The following is a 20368-nucleotide window of genomic DNA, read 5'->3' as shown; positions in this document are numbered from 1 at the left end:
ATGAGTTTATAATTAATCAATGCATAATTACGTTTAATCTTGTTGGTTCATTCATGAGTACCATGGCAGTACAATAGATAATGACAGATATCTAAAGAACAGTTTTATTTAGCTGATTGGACATTAGCCTTAGGTTAATGGCACTGCCCTCCCTTGTATAGGCGAGTGCATAACTTGTGCTGGCATTAGGTGCGGGGATAAAGGAGTTCTTCATTGTCAGGCTTGCCATATTTTGGCTCAGATAGTTGGGCCACAATCAGATAGTTGGGCCACCCATTTCTGGTCATCTCCATGTAAAATGATGAGAGGCACAGATAAGGTAGACAGGCAGTACTCTTTCCCCAGGCTGGACATGTCAAAGACTAGAGGGCATTGCTTTACGTTGTAAGGGGCAAAATGTAAAGGAGATAGAAACATAGAAACATAGAAAATAGGTGCAGGAGTAGGCCATTCGGCCCTTCGAGCCTGCACCGCCATTCAATATGATCATGGCTGTATGGGACACAGGTGCTGGTGGGCGCCTGGAACATGTTGCCAAGGGTGGTGGTGGAGGCAGATGTGGTCGTGGGGTTTGAGAGGCTTTTGGATAAACATATGGATATGCAGGGGGTGGGGGAATATGGATCATACACAGGCAGATGAAATAGGTTGAACTTATCTCATCTGCATCATGCAGATATTGAACAGTACCTGCGCTATGTATGGAATCATATCTGTTTGAGTACATGAATCAGTGGCTCGAGCAATAAACTACTTACACATTTTTTATTGGTTTACAGATGCAGCGCAGAAACAGTCCCTTCGGCCCACCGTGTCTGCGTCGCCCAGCGATCGCCCCCATACGCTAGCACTATCCTATGGATCGGGGACAATTTATAACTTTTTACCAAAGCCAATTAACTTTCAAACCTGTATGTCATTGGAGTGTGGGAGGAAACCGGAGCACCTGAGGAAAACCCACGCAGTCACAAGGAGAATGAACAAACTCCGTGCAGACAAGCACCCATAGTCAGGATAGAACATGGGTCTCTGGCGCTGTAAGGCATCAACTCTACTGCTGCACCACTGTGCTGCCTGAAGCCAACTCAAACCCATTGAGTAGCTTTCAAATAGCATTGACCACCCAAGTTCCAAAACCTCCAATAAGACCATCAATGGACTGGAGGTCAGTGACTAGTGGTGTTCGGAGCTGGGCCCGTTACTGTTTGTCATCTACATCAATTATTTGGATGAGAACATACTCGGCATGATTGGCAAGTTTGCTGATGATACAAAAGCGGGTGGTTTTGGAGATAGTGAAGATGGTTATGAAAGATTGTAACAGGATTTGGATTGATTGGCCAGGTGGGCTGAGGAATGGTTGATGGAATTTAATACAGAGAAGTTTGAGGTGTTGCATTTTTGGGACGTATAACAAGGGCAGGACCTACACAGTAAATGGTAGGCCTCTGGGGAGTGTTGTAGAGCAGAGGGATCTGGGAATGCAGGTGTGTGGTTCCTTGAAGGTCAAGTCGCAGGTAGACAAGGTGGTCAAAAGGGCTTTTGGCACATTGGCCTTCATCAGTCAGAGTATTGAGTATAGAAGTTGGGAGGTAATGTTGCAGTTGTATAAGACATTAATGAGACCGCATATGGAATATTGTGCTCAGTTTTGGGCACCATGTTATAGGAAAGATATTGTCAAGCTTGAAAGGGTTCAGGGAAGATTTATGAGGATGTTGCCAGGAAGAGAGGCTGTGAGATATAGAGAGAGGTCTCTATTCCTTGTAGCACAGGAGGATGAGGGGTGATCTTATAGAGGTGTGCAAAATCATGAGAGGAATAGATCGGGTAGATGCACCAGAGTCCATTGCAGAGTCCCTTGACCAGAGTAGGTCAATCTAGGTTCAAGATGAATGGGAATAAATATTTAATAGGAATCTGAGGGGTAATATTTTCACACAAAGGGCGATGGGTGCATGGAACGAGCTGCCAGATGAGGTAGTTGAGTCTGGGACTATCCCAATGTTTAAGAAACAGTTAGCAGGTATATGGATAGGACAGGATTGAAGGGTAATGGACCAAGAGCAGGCAGGTGGGACTAGTAGTAGCTGGGACATGTTGCCCGGTGTGGGCAAGTTGGGCCGAAGGGCCTGTTTCCACACTGTATCACTAGATTACTCTATGACTACAATGACTGAAGAGGTCATTAATTATTCAACACAGTTATAAGCTACAATTAAACAGTAAATTCTAGAGCAGCTACTGAATGATGACAGATCACAAATTAATAAGAAAGATTCAGAGACGTAGAAAGCTTTGTTAAAAAAAATATTATTGTTACTGCGGGGCCAGTGCCAAAACTATAAACCCATGATATATTAATGTCCCTGTTCCATCTCCATCTCTGGTTTCATGAGTCTGTCAAATAATTTCTTTCTGCTTCACAAAGTTTACTCAAGGTCTGTCCCTCTGTGTCTCTAACTTATTAATCGAGTTCATTTCCTGATTTCAATATCCAGTTTCGTGGCAGCATGAGAGAAAGATGTTCGCTTTTTTACTGAGTGACATGAAACCGTTGGAGTTGATGGCTCTCCGCCCATTGCACCTTACCCACTGGGAAGTCCAGTCCAGCTTTACTAGTCTTCAAATATTCCTCTCACCCTCATCTTCCCCCGATGAATCAGTTTACAGTTTAGTATATTATCACGTGTACCTAGGTACAGTGAGAAGCCTTTTATTGCCTGGGTTTGCTCCGAGATCTTCGGTTTCCTCCCACACTCCAAAGACGTGCAGGTATGTAGGTAAAGTGGCTTGGTAAATGTAAAAATTATCCTTCATGTGTGTAGGATAGTGTTAATATGCGGGGATCGCTGATCATTGCAGACTCGGTGGGCCGAAGGGCCTGTTTCCGCGATGTAGCTCTAAACTAAACTAAATTGCGTGCTAGCCAGTCAGCAGAAAGACAATACATGATTCATGGCGCTGAAGTGGAGATGGTCAAAAGTTTCAAATTCCTCTGTGTAAATATCACCAACAATCTGCCCTGGACCAACCATACATAGAAACATAGAAACATAGAAAATAGGTGCAGGAGTAGGCCATTCGGCCCTTCGAGCCTGCAATGCCATTCAATATGATCATGGCTGATCATCCAACTCAGTATCCTGTACCTGCTTTCTCTCCATACCCCATGATCCCTTTAGCCGCAAGGGCCACATCTAACTCCCTCTTAAATATAGCCAATTAACTGGCCTTAACTACCCTCTGTGGCAGAGAATTCCAGAGATTCACCACTCTCTGTGTAGCCCAAATCATACCATACATGAATCCAACCAAGTCCAACAGCTAGTGCAAAGAGAAAACTACCTGGATACAGATTATAATTTTGCAGCTTGCAATATCTACAATGTATTTCTTCCATTTAACTAATTTTGGTCTCTAAATGCATTAATAACAAAGTTTGTAGCAGCTTTTTAACGGAGTTTGTTAAATGTTTTAGTGATTTTAATAACGGAATACTCAACAATAATGTGTGATTTCTGTATGGCTATGATTATATTTTTCTTCACACTTGTCACACCAGACTGGGCAATATTGAACCTTTTTTTAGGTGTATCGAAAGCTCATTCATCCAAGGTAATAATTTTAGTCCGTTTTCCATTTGGACTGATTGTGAAGCAATATGGTGACATATGTCTGGATGAAAATGATATAAACAGGTTACATCAGGGGCCATGATAGACACAAAAAGCTGGAGTAATTCAGCGGGTCAGACAGCATCTCTGGAGAAAATGAATAGGTGATGCTTCGGGTCGAAATGTCACCTATTCCTTTTCTCCAGAGATCACAAGATCATAAGTGATAGGAGTAGAATTAGGTTTTTCAGCCCATCAAGTCAACTCCGCCATTCAATCATGGCTGATCTATCTCTCCCTCCTAACCCCATTCTCCTGCCTTCACCCCAAAACCCCTGACACCTGTACTAATCAAAAATCTACCTATCTCTACCTTAAAAATATCTACTGACTTGGCCTCTACAGATTTCTGAGGCAGTTGAGCCTGTGGGATATATGGTTATATGGGATGTAGACAGATGCTGTGTGGCCCGCTGAGTTACTCTAGCTTTTGTGTCTTTCTTCGGTTTAGACCAGCATCTGCAGTTCCTTCCTAGACATAGATCAGGGTCAATGCCTGATGCCTGTGGAATTATTTGCAACATAAGTCTGTGGATATTTGTAAAGCAGAGATAGATAGATTCTTGATTAGTACGGGTGTCAGGGGTTATGGGGGGTAGGCAGGAGAATGGGGTTAGGAGGGAGAGAGATCAGCCATGAATGGTGGAGCAGACTTGATGTGTCAAATGGCCTAATTATGCTCCTATTACTTACGGCCTGATGACATTAAGTGGAGAGAGAAGCAAAGTTATGGACTGAATCCCCTGAAAGTGGCAACTCAGGTGGGTCGAGTGGTAAAGAAGGCTTGCTTCATCAGTCTGGGCACTCAGTAGATGCAAGCAAGAGTCAGGATGTCATGTCGCTGCTTAAAAACCACATCTTCTCTATTCTGCCATCTGGGAGGAGGTACAGGAGCATCAGCTGCAAAACCAGCAGGATGCTCCACAGCTTCTTCCCACAAGCAATAAGACTGATTAACGGAAGGTGTCCCTTCCCAAATATCATTCACAAACACATGCAACCTCATCCATACTTTGAATTTTTATTCTATTGTAAATTTTAGGCCTACTTTTTGTTTTAGACATGGTAATTTAAATTTGTTTTTTAAGCCCTTTTGTATTTATCCTTTTTTTATTAACTACCCTGAATGGAAACTGATCGAGTAACGTTTTTTCGTTTCCTCTGTGTATGCAAGTACTCAGTGAAAATGATATTAAATAAATACTGAATACTGAATAAAACTTTGGTTGGGTTATATTTGGAGTATTGTGTGCAATTCTTGGTTGCCCGATTGCAGGAAGGATGTGAAGGATGTGAAGAGGGTGCAGAACAGATTTACCAGAATGCTCGACACAAAATGCTGGAGTTACTCAGCGGGTCAGACAGCATCTCTGGTGAATAGGAATAAGTGACATTTCGGGTCGAGACCCCTCTTCGGACTGAGAGTCGGGGGGGGGGGGGGGGGGGGGGGGGGGGGGGGGGGGGGGGGATGGATGAGATATATAGATATGATGTAGAGAAATATAGAACAAATGAAAGATATGCAAAAAAAGTAATGATGGTATAAGAATCAGGACACTGTTAGCTGTTTGCTGGGTGAGAACAAGTACAGATAATGAGGCTCAACAAGACGGCTTGGGTGGGGGAGGGATGGAATGAGAGGGAATGCAGGGGTTATTTCATATTAGAGAAATCAATATTCGTACCAGAATGCTGCCTGGAATAGAGGCCATTAGCTACAGGAAGAGGTTAGACAAACTTGGGTTCGTTACTCTGGGTCATTTTTTTTTAGTTTAGGTTATTATTGTCACGTATGTTGAGGTACAGTGGAAAAAACTTTTTGTTGCATGCTATCCAGTTAAAAAAAGACTACACGGTTGCAATCCAGATGTCTCCAGTCTCAAACATGGTCTCACCAATGCTCCATGTTATTGAAATATAACCTCCCTGCAGTTCTATCTAATTCTTTCAGCAAGAAATAATAATAGCATTTTGTTGTGTTTCCTAATTATTATTTCACTTACATATCGGCGTTTAAGTTTTGCAGCTTTATAGGAAAAATGACACAAAGTGCTGAAACAGCTCAGTTGATTAGGCAGTCGTTGCTTGACCCGCCGAGTTACTGCAACATTTTGTGTCTTTTTTGTTGTAAATCAGCATCTGCAGTTCCACTTGCAGCCGGCCTGCTTAATGGCCCTCTGTTCCGACTCCCTCTTGACTGGGCGGGCGATCCGGGGAAAACCCACGCTGTCGGGTATGGCCACGGCACGCCAGGGGCGACCTGACGTCACGGGTTGGTGAGATGAGGAAAACCTTTTCACACAGAGAGTGGTGACCATCTCTGGAATTCTATAGGGGGACTGCCACAGAAGGTAGTTGAGGCCAGTTCATTGGCTATATTGAAGAGATGTATCAACAAGAGGGAGTTAGATGTGGCCCTTGTGGCAATTATATTAAGAGGGTGTTAGATGTGGCCCTTGTGGCTAAGGGTATCAGGGGGTATGGAGAGAAGGCAGGTACAGGATACTGAGTTGGATGATCAGCCATGATCGTATTGAATGGCGGTGCAGGCTCGTATGGCCTACTCCTGCACCTGTTTTCTATGTCTATGTTTCTGCCGTGTAGAGGTGTGCCTATGACAATAAATGCTTAACAATTGGGGGCACAGTGGCACTGTGGTAGAGTTGCTGCCTCACAGCTCCAGAGGTCTGAGTTCGAACCTCACTATGGATGCTTGTCTGTACTGAGTTTGTAGGTTCTCCCCATGACCTGCATGGGTTTTCTCCGGGTGCTCCGGTTTCCTCTCACACTCCAAAGACGATGACTTTTGCAGGCTAATTAGCTTTGATAAAAATTGTCCCTAGTGTGTGCGTAGGATAGCGTTGGTGTGCGGGGATCGCTGGTCGGTGCGGACACGGTGGGTGGAAGTGCCGTATCTCTAAACTAAACAAAACTAAATGTTGCTTTCTCCAAAGATGTTAACTGACACATCGAGTATCTCCAACATTGCTTCTTTCGAGTCCATGGATATTTTCTCCTTTTGCTGTCGGCTCAGAGCTGACAAATGATTAATTGTCGAGGTCATTGAAAAAGTGTGAGAATTTGCTGCTATGCATAAATAGGCTTCGATCTTAATTTGCCATTTCAAGAAGGCTGTCGGCTCCCAACATTGTTCATCTGCCATCTTCGGAGAGAGAGATATCCATTTTATATTGAATCACATCAACACAAACTGAATTACAATGACAAGAGCCAGTTTCAACACAGCCTGAACTGCATTCAACTTTCACAACTTTACATTGATTTACAAATCGGCATCAAGAGTGCCAAAATGGAAGTGGTTGAGAACTTCGAGTACCCTGGTGTTAATATTACCAACAATCCGTCCTGGACCAACCACCTTGATGCATCAGCCAAGAAGGCACGCCAATGACTCTACATTCTGAGAAACATAGAAGTGTAGAAAATAGGTGCAGGAGTAGGCCATTCGGCCCCTCGAGCCAGCACCACCATTCAATATGATCATGGCTGATCATCCAAAATCAGTACCCCGTTCCTGCTTCTGTTAGCCCCAAGAGTTAAATACAACTCTCTCTTGAAAGCATCAAGAAAATTGAGGAAATTCGGCATGTCTCCATTGACTCCTGCACACTTCTACAGATGTACCATAGAAAATATACCATCAGGTTGCAAGAAAATTGGATAAGTGGGAGCGTGTGATCAATGGTCGGTGTGGACTCTTTGGGCTGAAGGGCCCGTTTCCACGCTGTGTCTCTAAACTAAATGAAAGACACAAGAGACTGCAGGTACTGGAATCTGGATTGAAAAACAGACAGCTGGAGGAACTCAACACATCAGGCAACATCTAAACTCTTCCAAACTTTTTAAAACCTGTGGTGAACTAAATGCATCTTAAGAAAAAGAACAAGTAGTTTTCTATTCATTTTATTTCAAATGAAAGTGCCGTGTTTGAGAACAATTCCAGTTCTGAAGGGGCTGATGAGGTTACAGGTGAGGCAGGGCGGGTGGGTGCCTGATAAGTAGGTATTTTTAGAGGCGGTGCATTTTTCCCACTGCTGCCGAAGAGCGTTTAGATTGAACAATACAGCGCAGGAACAGGCCCTTCGGCCCACAATAACATGATGCCAAGTGGCAGTTTTTACAACGTTCTCAAAATCCAATTTCGATGGCCATTAATTATCGGAAATGATTTGAAGGTATAGCCTAACGCAATCACGACACACATTAGACAGCAAAGGTGAATCTTCCAGACGTCGTTTCTTGATTAATTAGTCATGTATTGAAGAAATACAAAACAAAGAAGTAACATAACTTTCCGTTCTTAATCGCTATTCCATTCACGTTGTCTCAATCACATAAAAGCTACTCCTTATAAAGGTATGTTGTCTCGTAACATGCGTGCCGTGATCATGGTAGAAAACGATTTCCCCTCGAACTCCGACACAAAACTAAAACTTCTAATCTGCGAGTCTGCGCGAGATTCCTCTAACAAAAGAATGCACCCCTACTTCATATCAAACCCCACCTGCTAAAATACAGACAAAGATTGAAATATTATTTCGAGTCTGCGTGAGACTTCATTCCTCTACAGACAAAGATTGAAATATTGAAGCAGAACGCACATAGCCCTACTTCCAAAAATAACAATCAAAAGAAATAGTAGGAAAAGACATGTAAAATAAAGAAACATCAAAAACATCACAAACAGAAGCAAAGCCTCAGGCATGGTCAAAAGCCAGGGAGTACAAATGTTGAAGATTGAAATGCATTTCGTTGTCTCTGTACTGTACACTGACAATGACAATTAAAATTGAATCTGAATCTGAATCTGAATCTGATTTAAAATGTTAGACATGGCTGTAATATACTGACTTAAACTTAATGTCTCCTACACTACACTGCCTGTACGTGATCCATATCCCCCCATTCCCTGCATATCCATGTGCCTATCTGAAAACCTTTTAAATGCCACTATCCTACCTGCCTCCACCATCACCCCTGGCAGTATGTTCCAATCATCCATCAACCTCTGTGTAAAATACTTGCTCCGCTCGCCACCTCTGGTCGGTGCCCCTCTCACCTTGAAGCTATTTCCTCCAGTCTTTAACACTTCCACCATTGGGAGGAAAAGGGTTCCGACTGTCTCCAAATCCAAGCCCACCACCATTCCCCATCTCCTACTTGCTGTTTAATCTTTAGACTCTTAGACTTTAGAGACACAGCATAGAAACAGGCAAGTCTGTGCCGAGCAGCGATCACCCCGCACACTAGCACCACCCTACACACACTAGGGGCAATTTACAATTTTATCAAAGCCAATTAACTTACAAACCTGTACGTCTTTGGAGTTTTGGGAAGGAAAGCGGAGCACCTGGAGAAAACCCACGTGGTCGCAGGGAGAACGTACAAACTAAGTACAGACGGAACCCGTAGTCAGGATCGAACCGGGGTCTCGCGCTGTAATGCCCCTGTCCCACTTAGGAAACCTGAACGGAAACCTCTGGAGACTTTGCGCCCCACCCAAGGTTTCCATGCGGTTCCCGGAGGTTGCAGGTGGTTGCCAGAGGTTGCAGGTAGTGGAAGCAGGTAGGGAGACTGACAAAAACCTCCGGGAACCGCACGGAAACCTTGGGTGGGGCACAAAGTCTCCAGAGGTTTCCGTTCGGGTTTCCTAAGTGGGACAGGGGCATTAGGCAGCAACTACTGCAGCGCCACCGTGCCGCCCAGTTATAGGTCAGGGATTTCAATGCTGAGGGCTGATACTTTTTTTCAAGGAGGTTTAGCGAGCATCCTTTAATTAAAGAATTAAGTTGGAGTTAAAACTCCGCTGCTCTGCTCTAAACTCCCTAATTGCTCATCCAGTCTGTGTAAGAATGGCTTGAAGGACAGTAGTGAACCACATTGGGTTTTACTGCAATCTACCAGTCGTGCAGCCATCGTTACTAATGACTAGCTTTATCTCCAAGAAATACAGATCAATAACTGATTTAAATTCCTGGTATTTTGTCATTATTGTCACGTGTATCAAGACACATTGAAAAACTCTGCATTGTGTGCTCTCCTGTCAAGTCATGCCATATATGAGTACTATCAAACCTTACGCAAGTACAACGGGTGCTTTCCAAAGATAAATCACACCAGGGTGCAGAATATAGTGGTTCAGCATTGTAACATTACAGTCAGAGAGAAAGTGCAGATTTTAAAAAGTGCTGGGCCACAATGAGGTAGGTTGGGTGATCGGGGCTACAATCAGCAGTTTCAATTTCAGTTTAGTTTATGGTCAAGTGTACTGAGATACGGTGAAAAGCTTTTGTTGTGTGTGATCCAGTCAGAGGAAAGACAATACATGGTTACAATCGAGCCATTTACAATGTATAGATACATGATAAGGGAATAATGTTTTGTGCAAGGTAAAGCCAGCAAAGTCCGATCAAGATTCGTCCATGGTCACCCAGATGGTTCAGGGCTGCCACTGTGGTAGACATCAAGATCAATTTATTTGTCATTTCACCCCTTGGGCTGACGTTTCTGCAGTTACAAACAAATAGACCTGACACAACATAATTTACATAAACATCCATATCGCTGTGATGGAAGGCCAAAAAAAACGCATCTCTCCACTGCACTCCCCCCCCGATGTCAGAGTCAAAGTCAAAGCCCCTGGCTAGCGATGGCGATTGTCCCGTGGCCATTAAAGCCACGCCGGGTGGTGCAAGGTCGCTCACCGGGTTCTTGATGTAGAGCCCCCCTGCTCGCAAGTCCCGCGGATGGCCGCCTAGCGGTGCTGTTGCCCCGCTCCAGGAGCTCATTCAGTAGCCTGATATGGGAAGAAACTGTCCCACTGGATGGGCTTATTGGAGGACCATTCAGTGGTCTGATAACATCAGGGATGAAGTTGATCTTGAATCTGATGGTACGTGCATTTCAGCTGAACTATCTCCTGTACGAAGGTAGACAAAAATGCTGGAGAAAGTCAGCGGGTGAAGCAGCATCTATGGAGTGAAGGAATAGGTGACGTTTCGGATCGAGACCCTTCTTCAGACTGATGTGGAGATGGGGAGGGGGGGGGGGGAGAAGAAAGGAAGAGGCGGAGACAGTGGGCTGTGGGAGAGCTGGGAAGGGGAGGGGAAGGAGGGAGAAAGCAAGGACTACCTGAAATTGGAGAATTCCATGTTCATACCACTAGGGTGTAAACTGCCCAAGCGAAAAATGAGGTGCTGCTCCTCCAATTTGCGGATTCACTCTGGCAATGGAGGAGGCCCAGGACAGGGAGCTTGAATTCGGAATTGGACGGGGAGTGAAGTGCTGTGCCACCGGGAGATCAGGTTGGTTAGTGCGAACTGAGCGGAGGTGTTGGGCGAAGTGAGATTAGAGAAGAGAAAATGACCGGGGTGTCCATGGTCCTTGAATTCCAACTCTGCTATGTTGGGATTTGAAAATCCTCTGGATCCTCGGAAAATCCAGGCCAAAATTTTATCGAAGGTTTGCATTTCTACCTCGTCCAAATCATGTTCACTTACTTCAGGACGAATTATTTAATTGGTATTCTCCGGAGGATTGAAGGTTGAGGAGGGACCTGGAAGAAGTATATGAGGCGTAGATAGGGTGGTGAAGCAGTATCTTTTTCCCATGATGGAAATGGCAAAGACTGGAGGAAATAGCTTGAGGGTGAAAGGGGGAAATTTTAAAAGAGATGTATGGGGCAAGGTTTTTTACACCGAGAGTGTTGGGTGCCTGGAACGTGCTGTCGGGGAAGGTGGTGGAAGTAAATACAACCGTGATATATTTTCGATAGGCGCATGAATAGTCAAGGGATGGAGGGTTATGGATTACACGCAGGCAGAGACAATTAGTTTATCATGGCACAGGCAATGTTTGGCACAGATATTGTGAGCTGAAGGGCCTGTTTCTATGCTGGACTGTTCTGTATTCCATTGATCTGAGACTGGTACACATTGAATGACTGGGTTTCCACCTCCAGTAACCTCGAAGTGAGTTATTTTTTGTTTGTCCCTGTCCTAGATGGCTGATCTGTTTCAGGGAACCCTCGGAGAAGGGCCTGGGGTGGCATGGTGGTGCAGCGGTAGAGTTGCTGCCTTACAGCAACTACGGGTGATGCCTGTACGGAGTTTGTACGTTTTCCCGCTGACTGTGTGTGTTTTATCACTGGGTGCTCTGGTATCCTCCCTCGTTCCAAAGACTTACAGGTTTGTAGGTTAATTGGCTTCTGTAAATCGGCACAAGTGTAGTCATAGTCATACAGTGTGGAAACAGGCCCTTTGGCCCAACTTGCCCTCACCAACCAACATGTCCCAGCTCCACTAGTCCCACCTGCCTGTGTTTGGCTCATTGCCCTCTTATTCTGTCCCATTCATGTACCTGTCCAAATGTTTCTTGAAAGTTGCGATAGTCCCAGCCTCAACCACCTCCTCTGGCTGATCGTTCCATACACCCACCACCCTCTGTGTGAAAAAGATATCCCTCAGGACCCTATTAAATCTTTCCCCTCCCACCTTAAACCCATGTCCTCTGGTTCTCAGTTCGCCTACTCTGGGCAAGAGACTAATGTGTCTACCTGATCTATTCCTCTCACGATTCTGTACATGATTATGTAAAACAGAACTAGTGATTGCTGATCGGTGCAGACTCGTTGAGCCGAAGGGCCTGTTTCCACACTGTATGTCTAAACCGAAAGGAAACTAATTTCCCCACCCAGTTCTCCAGTTGAGTTCAGTTCTGGCAGATCTATTGTCCCATGTACCGAGGTACAGTGAAAAGCTTTTGTTGTGTGCTCACCAGTCAGCAGAAAGACAATGCATGATCCCAATCGAGCCATTTACAGTGTATAGATACACGTTGAGGGAATAACGTTGAGTGCAAGGTAAAGCCGACCAAAGATCCATTTCAACAACCAGCTTGCCTACATTTACAAAAGGCCACGTCTCTGTCTGCGTTACCTCCATGGATTCAAACCACTGCAAAAACAGATGGTTTTGCCTGTCTGCCTCCACCACCCTCAAGGCTGAACAGATACAACCTGGCAGTGGCAGCACTGAAGGGGTTAAACGCAGCTTGCACACAGTTACGCTAATAATCTCCACCCCTGGTGCCGAGACGCTACAGGACTGAGACTGTAATGCTGCACATTTTAAATTGGGACAGATTGATTCTGAATGTGACAGCCGTCAATAAAACACTAGGAGCTTTCACTAATTATGTTGCCCAAGCGGTCCGATTTAGACAGTGCACGGCCACCACCTCAACGGAGGGGAGGTCGGAGCTAAATAACTGAGGCTGTAAATTGAAGAGGAAGGTTGGAAAGCAAACGTATGCTCATCTATATCTAATAAGCCACGCTGAAGGTGGGCAGCCAAGAAAGTGGAATAAATAGGAACAAATATGGGAGAAATGCTAGAAATATTAGGGTGGCACAGTAGCGCAGCTGTAGAGCACCCGGAGGAAACCCACGTGGTCACAGGGGCAACGTGCAAACTCCACACAGACAGAAGCCGGGGTCAGAATTGATCTCTGCTCTGTGAGACAGCGGTACTACCAGCTGCGCTGCTGCGCGACCCCACTGCAGTTCTCTAGAGCCGCTGCAGTGCTTCTGCAGCAATGAGTTACCCATGGGTTGGGGACCTCATAGAGCCGAACAGCACAGAAACAGGCCATTTCGCCCAACGTCTCCTGATATCCAAACTAGTCCCATTTGCTTGCGTTTGCCCCATATCCCTCAAACTTTCTCTATCCATGTACCCGTCCAAGTGTCTTTTAAAAAAAATCAAAGACCAACCTCAAATGACAGGTTCCAAAAGTAATGAATTTGAATTTTATCCGTCTCGAATGCTACTCACAAAATATGAACGCTTTTTCTGTAGTTCCTGTCTGAATTCTATTGCATAAATCTCTAATCCAGAGAAAAGATTAATTCTGCAAATGCCACAGTGTGTCCATTAGCACCACTGCAGATAGGGAGTAGAACTCTGGGCCATTCTGAATCTTGGCAGTGCCCTTCATCCTGAATGCATCAAGATAAACATCTCAAGAACACAGCGGAACCAAAATGCAGCTGAAATATATCTGTAGTTTAGTGTGGAGATACAACATGGAAACATGCCCTTCGGCCCACCGAGTCTGCGCCGACCAGCGACCATCCCGTACACCAACGCTACCTTACACACCAGGGACAATTTACAATTTTACCAAGCCAATTATATTACAAACCAAGATATGCCTTTGGATTGTCGGAGGAAACCAGAGATCCCAGAGAAATCCCAATGCAGGTCACGGGCAGAAAATACAACCTCTGTACGTCAGGATCAAACCCGGGTCCCTAGCGCTGTAAGGAAACTCTATTATACAGATACATGATCAAGGGGATGATGTTTGGTGATGGATAAAGTCCAATAAAGTCTGATTAAAGATAGTCTACGGGTCTTCAATGGGGTAGATGATAATTCAGGAATGCTCTCCAGTTGTTGGTAGGATGGTTCAGTTGCCTGAAAACAGCTGGGAAGAAACTGTCTCTGAATCTGGAGGTGTGTGTTTTCACAGTTCACACCTCTTGCCTGTTGGGAGAGGGGGGAAGAGGACGTGGCCGGGTTGACACTTGTTTTGTCTTTCAAAACCTTCCCAATATCCTAACATTGATCCTATTAATAAGAAGACCGCAATCTGCTCCTTCAAATTGATGTAAAGTTCGAAGACTAAGAAACCTCCCGGGTGTGTGTGTGTGTGTGTGTGTGTGTGGTCAATAGTTATCCCTCCACAGCACTGTGTCAGATTAACCAATCATTATTACTCTGTTGGTACACAAAAATGCTGGAGAAACTCAGCGGGTGCTGCAGCATCTATGGAGCGAAGGAAATAGGCACCCGCTGAGTTTCTCCAGCATTTTTGTGTACCTTCGATTTTCCAGCATCTGCAGTTCCTTCTTAAAAACATTATTGCCTGCAGGAGATGCATCATGAGTCAAGAGTCAAGATTCAAGCATTGTCACATGTATTGGTGACAGAGCAAAGATATTCCAATTTATCTCGGTTTTTAAGGCCCATAAATGCAACAACATTGAAATAAATATACACTAATCAATTAAAACAATAAACGAATCATCGCTAATACTAGGTAACCAGGCATTTATGTCAGTCAGCTGTCATCATAAGCTGCTGTTGCTGCTTCAATAGTCCTGGGATTCGGACAAGCAGTTAAGAATTTAGGAATAAAAACACGGAAAATCCGAAAAACTCCTGCGGATTCACCACGATTTGGTTGAAGAGATTTATTCTCTGTTCTGAATACCCATAGGGACCATCACACCAATTCCCACTCTTCTCTCATTCTAGACTCCCCAGATAAGGGAAACATTAGCTTAATATCTCCCTTGTCAAGCCCCATAAAATAACTTTACATTTTAATGACATTTGTTCTCATTCTTCTAAACTAATTGAAGATGCATGATAGAGTGGGACTGTGTGGAATCTGTATAAAATCACTCGCAATAGACACAACGCAAGGAAAGCAGCCAACATAATCGAGAACATTTACAATCTCGTCATTCCTTCTCCTCCACTTTTCTTCGGGCAAAAGATACAAATGTTTGAAAGAATGTAACCATCAAATTCAGGGCCGGCTTCTTCCCCACTGTTATCAGACTACTGAATGGTCCTCCCATTTGCTAAAGGGCCTGTCCCACTATACGAGTTTACCCAAGAACTCTCCAGAGTAAAAAAAAAAAATCAAATTTGTGGTAAGTACGTAGAATGTACGTAGTCGGAGCTCGGGACGTCTCTTAGCGGCTCGTAACGCTAACGGCAGCTTGATACAAATACATCGATAGATGCTCCTGAGCACATCATCAGTGATGTAACCTGGGGTTATTGGGTGTTTCGGGTCTTTCAACATCAGACACCCTCACCCAGGCGACCCAGCCGTGGTTGATCAGACCATGACTTGTGTTCAGGTGGCATTCGCTCCTCCCCATGGACCTCCTCTCCTGATCCAGAGCCATCTCGAGGCCTTCTCCGCTGCCTCTGTGGTGTTCTTGATGGCCCTTCTCCTCGCCACTCCGTTTATGCCCAGTGCACTCAAGGCTTTGTAGAGCGATTGCCCTGCAAAACCTCTGCAGCCAACCTCGATGGGCATACACCTTGCCTTCCAGCCCTGCTTGCGGCAGTCTATGACCAGCTCATCATACTTGGCCATCTTCCTCTCGTGGGCCTCCTCCAGACGGTCCTCCCACGGCACTGTCAGTTCTAACAAGACGATGTTTTTGGTCGCCTCTGAGACCAGGAGGATATCTGGCCTCAGGGTGGTCATGGCAATGTGCCCTGGGAACTTCAGCTGTTTCACCAGGTCTATGGAAAGCTGCCAGTCTTGCGCAGTTGCCAGGATTCCTGACTGATTCCTGGCTGCTGTGGTTCTTGGCAGCTGCACTCCGGCCTTCACAAAGGTGATCATCTGGGTGGTGGGGCATTCTCGTCTGCAGCTGCTGATTCCCATGCTGACGGCTTCTGCAATGTGTTTAAGAACCTGGTCGAGACGTCATGTGTACCGGTCCTGCCCAAGAGCCTTTGGGCAACAGCTCAGGATGTGTTCCAACGTCCCCTTGCCTGAACATTGCGGGCAATCTGGAGATTCCGCTTTGCCCCAGATGAAGAGGTTCGATGGGCTGGGCAGGACATCATACACTGCCTGGACCAGGAATATGATGCGCTGTGGTTCAGCCTGCCAGAGCTCAGTCCATGTGACAAAGAACTACAGATGCAGGTTTACAAAAATTACTCCAGCGCATTGTCTCTTTTTGTAAACCAGCATTTGTAGTTCTTTGCTTCTACAGCGTTATGGTGTTACTTACAGAGCAAGTAAAAAACCGGAGCACTCAGGGAAAGCGTGTGTGTGCGCATGCGTGCGTGCGTGCGTGCGTGCGTGAGTGTGTGTGTGCGCATGCGAGTGTGCGTGCGTGCGTGCGTGCGTGCGTGTGTGTGCGTGTGTGTGTGTGTGTGTGTGTGTGTGTGTGTGTGTGTGTGTGTGTGTGTGTGTGTGTGTGTGTGTGTGTGTGTGTGTGTGTGTGTGTGTGTGTGTGTGTGTGTGTGTGTGTGTGTGTGTGTGTGTGTGTGTGTGTGTGTGTGTGTGTGTGTGTGTGTGTGTGTGTGTGTGTGTGTGTGTGTGTGTGTGTGTGTGTGTGTGTGTGTGTGTGTGTGTGTGTGTGTGTGTGTGGTTGTGTGTGTGTGTGTGTGTGTGTGTGTGTGTGTGTGTGTGTGTGTGTGTGTGTGTGTGTGTGTGTGTGTGTGTGTGTGTGTGTGTGTGTGTGTGTGTGTGTGTGTGTGTGTGTGTGCGTGTGTGTGTGCATGTTTCTGATTGGGCTAATCTGCAGTGTCTAACTGCATTTTCACCGCACAGTTTATGCTTCCCCTTGAGTAGGCACCAAAATGAAGACACGCATTTGTCAAATGTGCCACATCCATAAACGTCAATCACCGTGTGAAAAGCTCACATTACAGCCAGCTCAAACCACATAATCATCTGCACATCCCACTCTCAATCAAATCCAGAGTCTCCCTGTCGCTTACTATCCAACCATGGAACATAAGGGACAAAAAGCACTTATGGAGCCGTACATCATGGAAACAGGCCCTTCGGCACAGCTTGTCCATGCCGACCAAAGTGTCCCACACACACTGTGTAGCAAGGAATTGCAGATACTGGTATATACTGAAGATAGTCACAAGGTGCTGGAGTAACAGCGGGACAAGCAGCATCTCTGGAGAAAAAGGATGGGTAACGTTTCTGGTTGGGACCCTTCTTCACACCCCCGGTCAGTAGGGGAGGGGGGGTGACAGAAGGGGAGAGAGGGGGACAGAAAGGGAGTGAAGGGGAGCAAAGGGGGGAGAAGGGGGGGGGGTGAAGGAGTGGAGACACTTTTAAGAAGCAAGCCAACTTTTAGTAAAGTTTAGCGGGCATTTAACATTACCGGTCGATTTACTTACCTTTTTTTTCTCAACAAGCTTTACCTTCAACTACCTTCGATTACCTTTGATTGCCTTTGATTACCTATGAATAGCGTTACGACCTACTATTACCTACATCGACTAAACCTACGAGTAAAAAAATATTGATTTATTCCATGGCGACCTTTTTTTTACTCGCGTGCATTTTTCAGCATGTTGAAAAAAACGCCGCAACCTAGCTGAGGCCTCGAGTACGCGGGGGCTACTCTCGAGCATGAAGGAGAGTTACAAAGACCTCCTGGGACCTCGTGTCGACCATCCTGCGAGTATGAGTCGAAGGCAAACTCTTCCAAACTCACCAATTAAGTCGCTGCAGTGGGACAGGCCCTTTATGGTTCGATATTGAGAATCAGCTGGGGAAAAAAAATCAACAAATTCAGAACTAGCGAAAGCTAAGTTCTAGTTTTAAAATGAAGAATATAGCACAGCTATATAGCACAGAGGAACAGGTCCTTCGGCCCACAGAATCCGTGCCGAAAATGATGGCAGATTAAACTAAAGGTAGACAAAAATGCTGGAAAACTCAGCGTGTGAGGCAGCATCTATGGAGAGAGGAATAAGCGACATTTCGTGTCGAGACCCTTCTTCAGACTGATGTCGGGGGGGGGGGGGGGGAAGAAAGCAAGGAGGCGGTGACAGTAGGCTTGTGGGAGAGCTGTGAAGGGGAGAGGAAGGAGGGAGAAAGCAAGGACTATCCGAAATTAGAGAAGTCAATGTTCATACTGCTGGGGTGTAAATTACCAAAGCAAAATATGAGGTGCTGTTCCTCCACTTTGCGCTGGGCCTCACTCTGGCAATGGAGGAGGCCCAGGACAGAAAGGTCAGATTCGGAATGGGAGGGGGAGTTGAAGTGCTGAGCCACCAGGAAATCAGGTTGGGTAGTGTGAACTGAGCGGAGGTGTTGGGCGAAGCTTGGTCTCCCCTTGCCTGCATGTGATCCATACCCTGCATATCCATGCACTGAACCAACTGCCTCTTAAACATCACTGTTGTCTCTACATCAAACACCACTCCTGGCAGCAGGTTCCAGGCATCCACCGCTCCGCATTAAAAAAAAACTGGCCCCAGATATCGTCTTTAAACTTTGCACTGATGCACCGCAACTATATTTAACCTTCAATGCTCGAAAATCACCTGCAGGAAATATCCCTCAAACAATGAGAAATATGTTTGTGAGATGAAACCTCAGTGTCAGGTGGCATGGCAAAATACATATCTATTTATTAAAATCCATCTTTTATGAGAATACTCTGCCTTCTACAATGTTCTTCACTGTCGACACGACATCTTCACATATAAATAGATCATCACCTCATGAGACACATCAGATTGCACATTGTATCAGACTTATTTATTATTTATCAGAATTGACTTCATATTAGCTGATCCCAAAATGAATCAATTATTTAAGTATACGGAGGAAACTAAAGGTCCCTGCTGCGTTTAGGAATGTAGAAACAGGGTCAGTCCATTTGCTGTGTGTCAACTCTGTTTCAGTCAGATAGTATCATGTCAGGTTCTAAGGACGTTTCATTCTCTCATGATGTCAGTATCCCATAAGATCAACATCTCAAGAGAACTTGGTGCCAATTCTGGGACAGGATGGAAGTTTACCATTGGAATGGAGTCCACCTCATTCAGCTGGGACTCTGGACCGAGTTGCCAGAGGAGATACTATAATATAAGAGCATTTAAATGACACCTAGATAGGTATGTCTATAGGAAATGTTTAGATGCATAAGGGCAAATGCGGGCAAATGGGACTAGCATAGATGGGGCATCTTGGTCGGCATGGATTAGTTGGGCCGAAGGGCCTGTTTCCATGCTGGATGACTTTATGATTAATGGCTGAACAGAATGGTGACAAGGACTTGAAATGAAACCATAAGAATATAAGACATAGGAATTGGATCAGGGCAGCAGGGTGGCGCAGCGGTAGAGTTGCTGCTTTTCAGTGCTTGTAGCGCTGGAGACCCGGGTTCGATCCCAACTACGGGTGCTGTCTGTACGGAGTTTGTACGTTCTCCCCGTGATCGCGTGGGTTTTTCTCCGAGATCTTCGGCTTCCTCCCACTCTCCAAAGATGTACAGGTACAGTATGTAGGTAAATTGGCCCTAATGTGTAGGATAGTGTTAATATGCGGGGATCGCTGGTTGGTGCCGACACGGTGGGCCAAACGGCCAGATCCTGCGCTGTAAACTAAACTAAACTGATCTATTTTAGTATTCCCTCTCAGCTACATTCTCCCCGTAACCTTTGACGCGCTTATTAATCAAGAACCTGTCAATCTCTGCTTTAAAAATACCCATTTTCTTGGCCTCCACGGCCATCTGCAGTAATAAATTCCACAGATTCACCGCCCTCTGGCTAAAGAAATTCCTCCTCATCTCTTTTCTAAAGGTATGTTCTTTTACTCTGAGGCTGTGCCCTCTGGCCTTGGACTTTTCCATTATTGAAAACATCCTCTCCGCATCCACCCTAAGTAAGTTTTTCATGATTCGGCAGGTTTCAATGAGATCTCCCTTCATGAGAAAACATAGGTATGTTGGGAAAAAGCAACTGTAATATTAATTCTGAAATGAGATAAAAGGCAAGAAAGGTCAGAACTGCTGATCCGGATATTACTCTTGAAGAGAAAGGATATAAAGTGATGAAAGCAAGAAAGAGAAATGTGCAAAATAAAAG

Source organism: Leucoraja erinacea, chromosome 18 (genome assembly GCF_028641065.1).
Source record: "Leucoraja erinacea ecotype New England chromosome 18, Leri_hhj_1, whole genome shotgun sequence".
Taxonomy (NCBI): Eukaryota; Metazoa; Chordata; class Chondrichthyes; order Rajiformes; family Rajidae; genus Leucoraja; species Leucoraja erinaceus.
Note: the sequence above shows the minus strand (reverse complement) of the source record.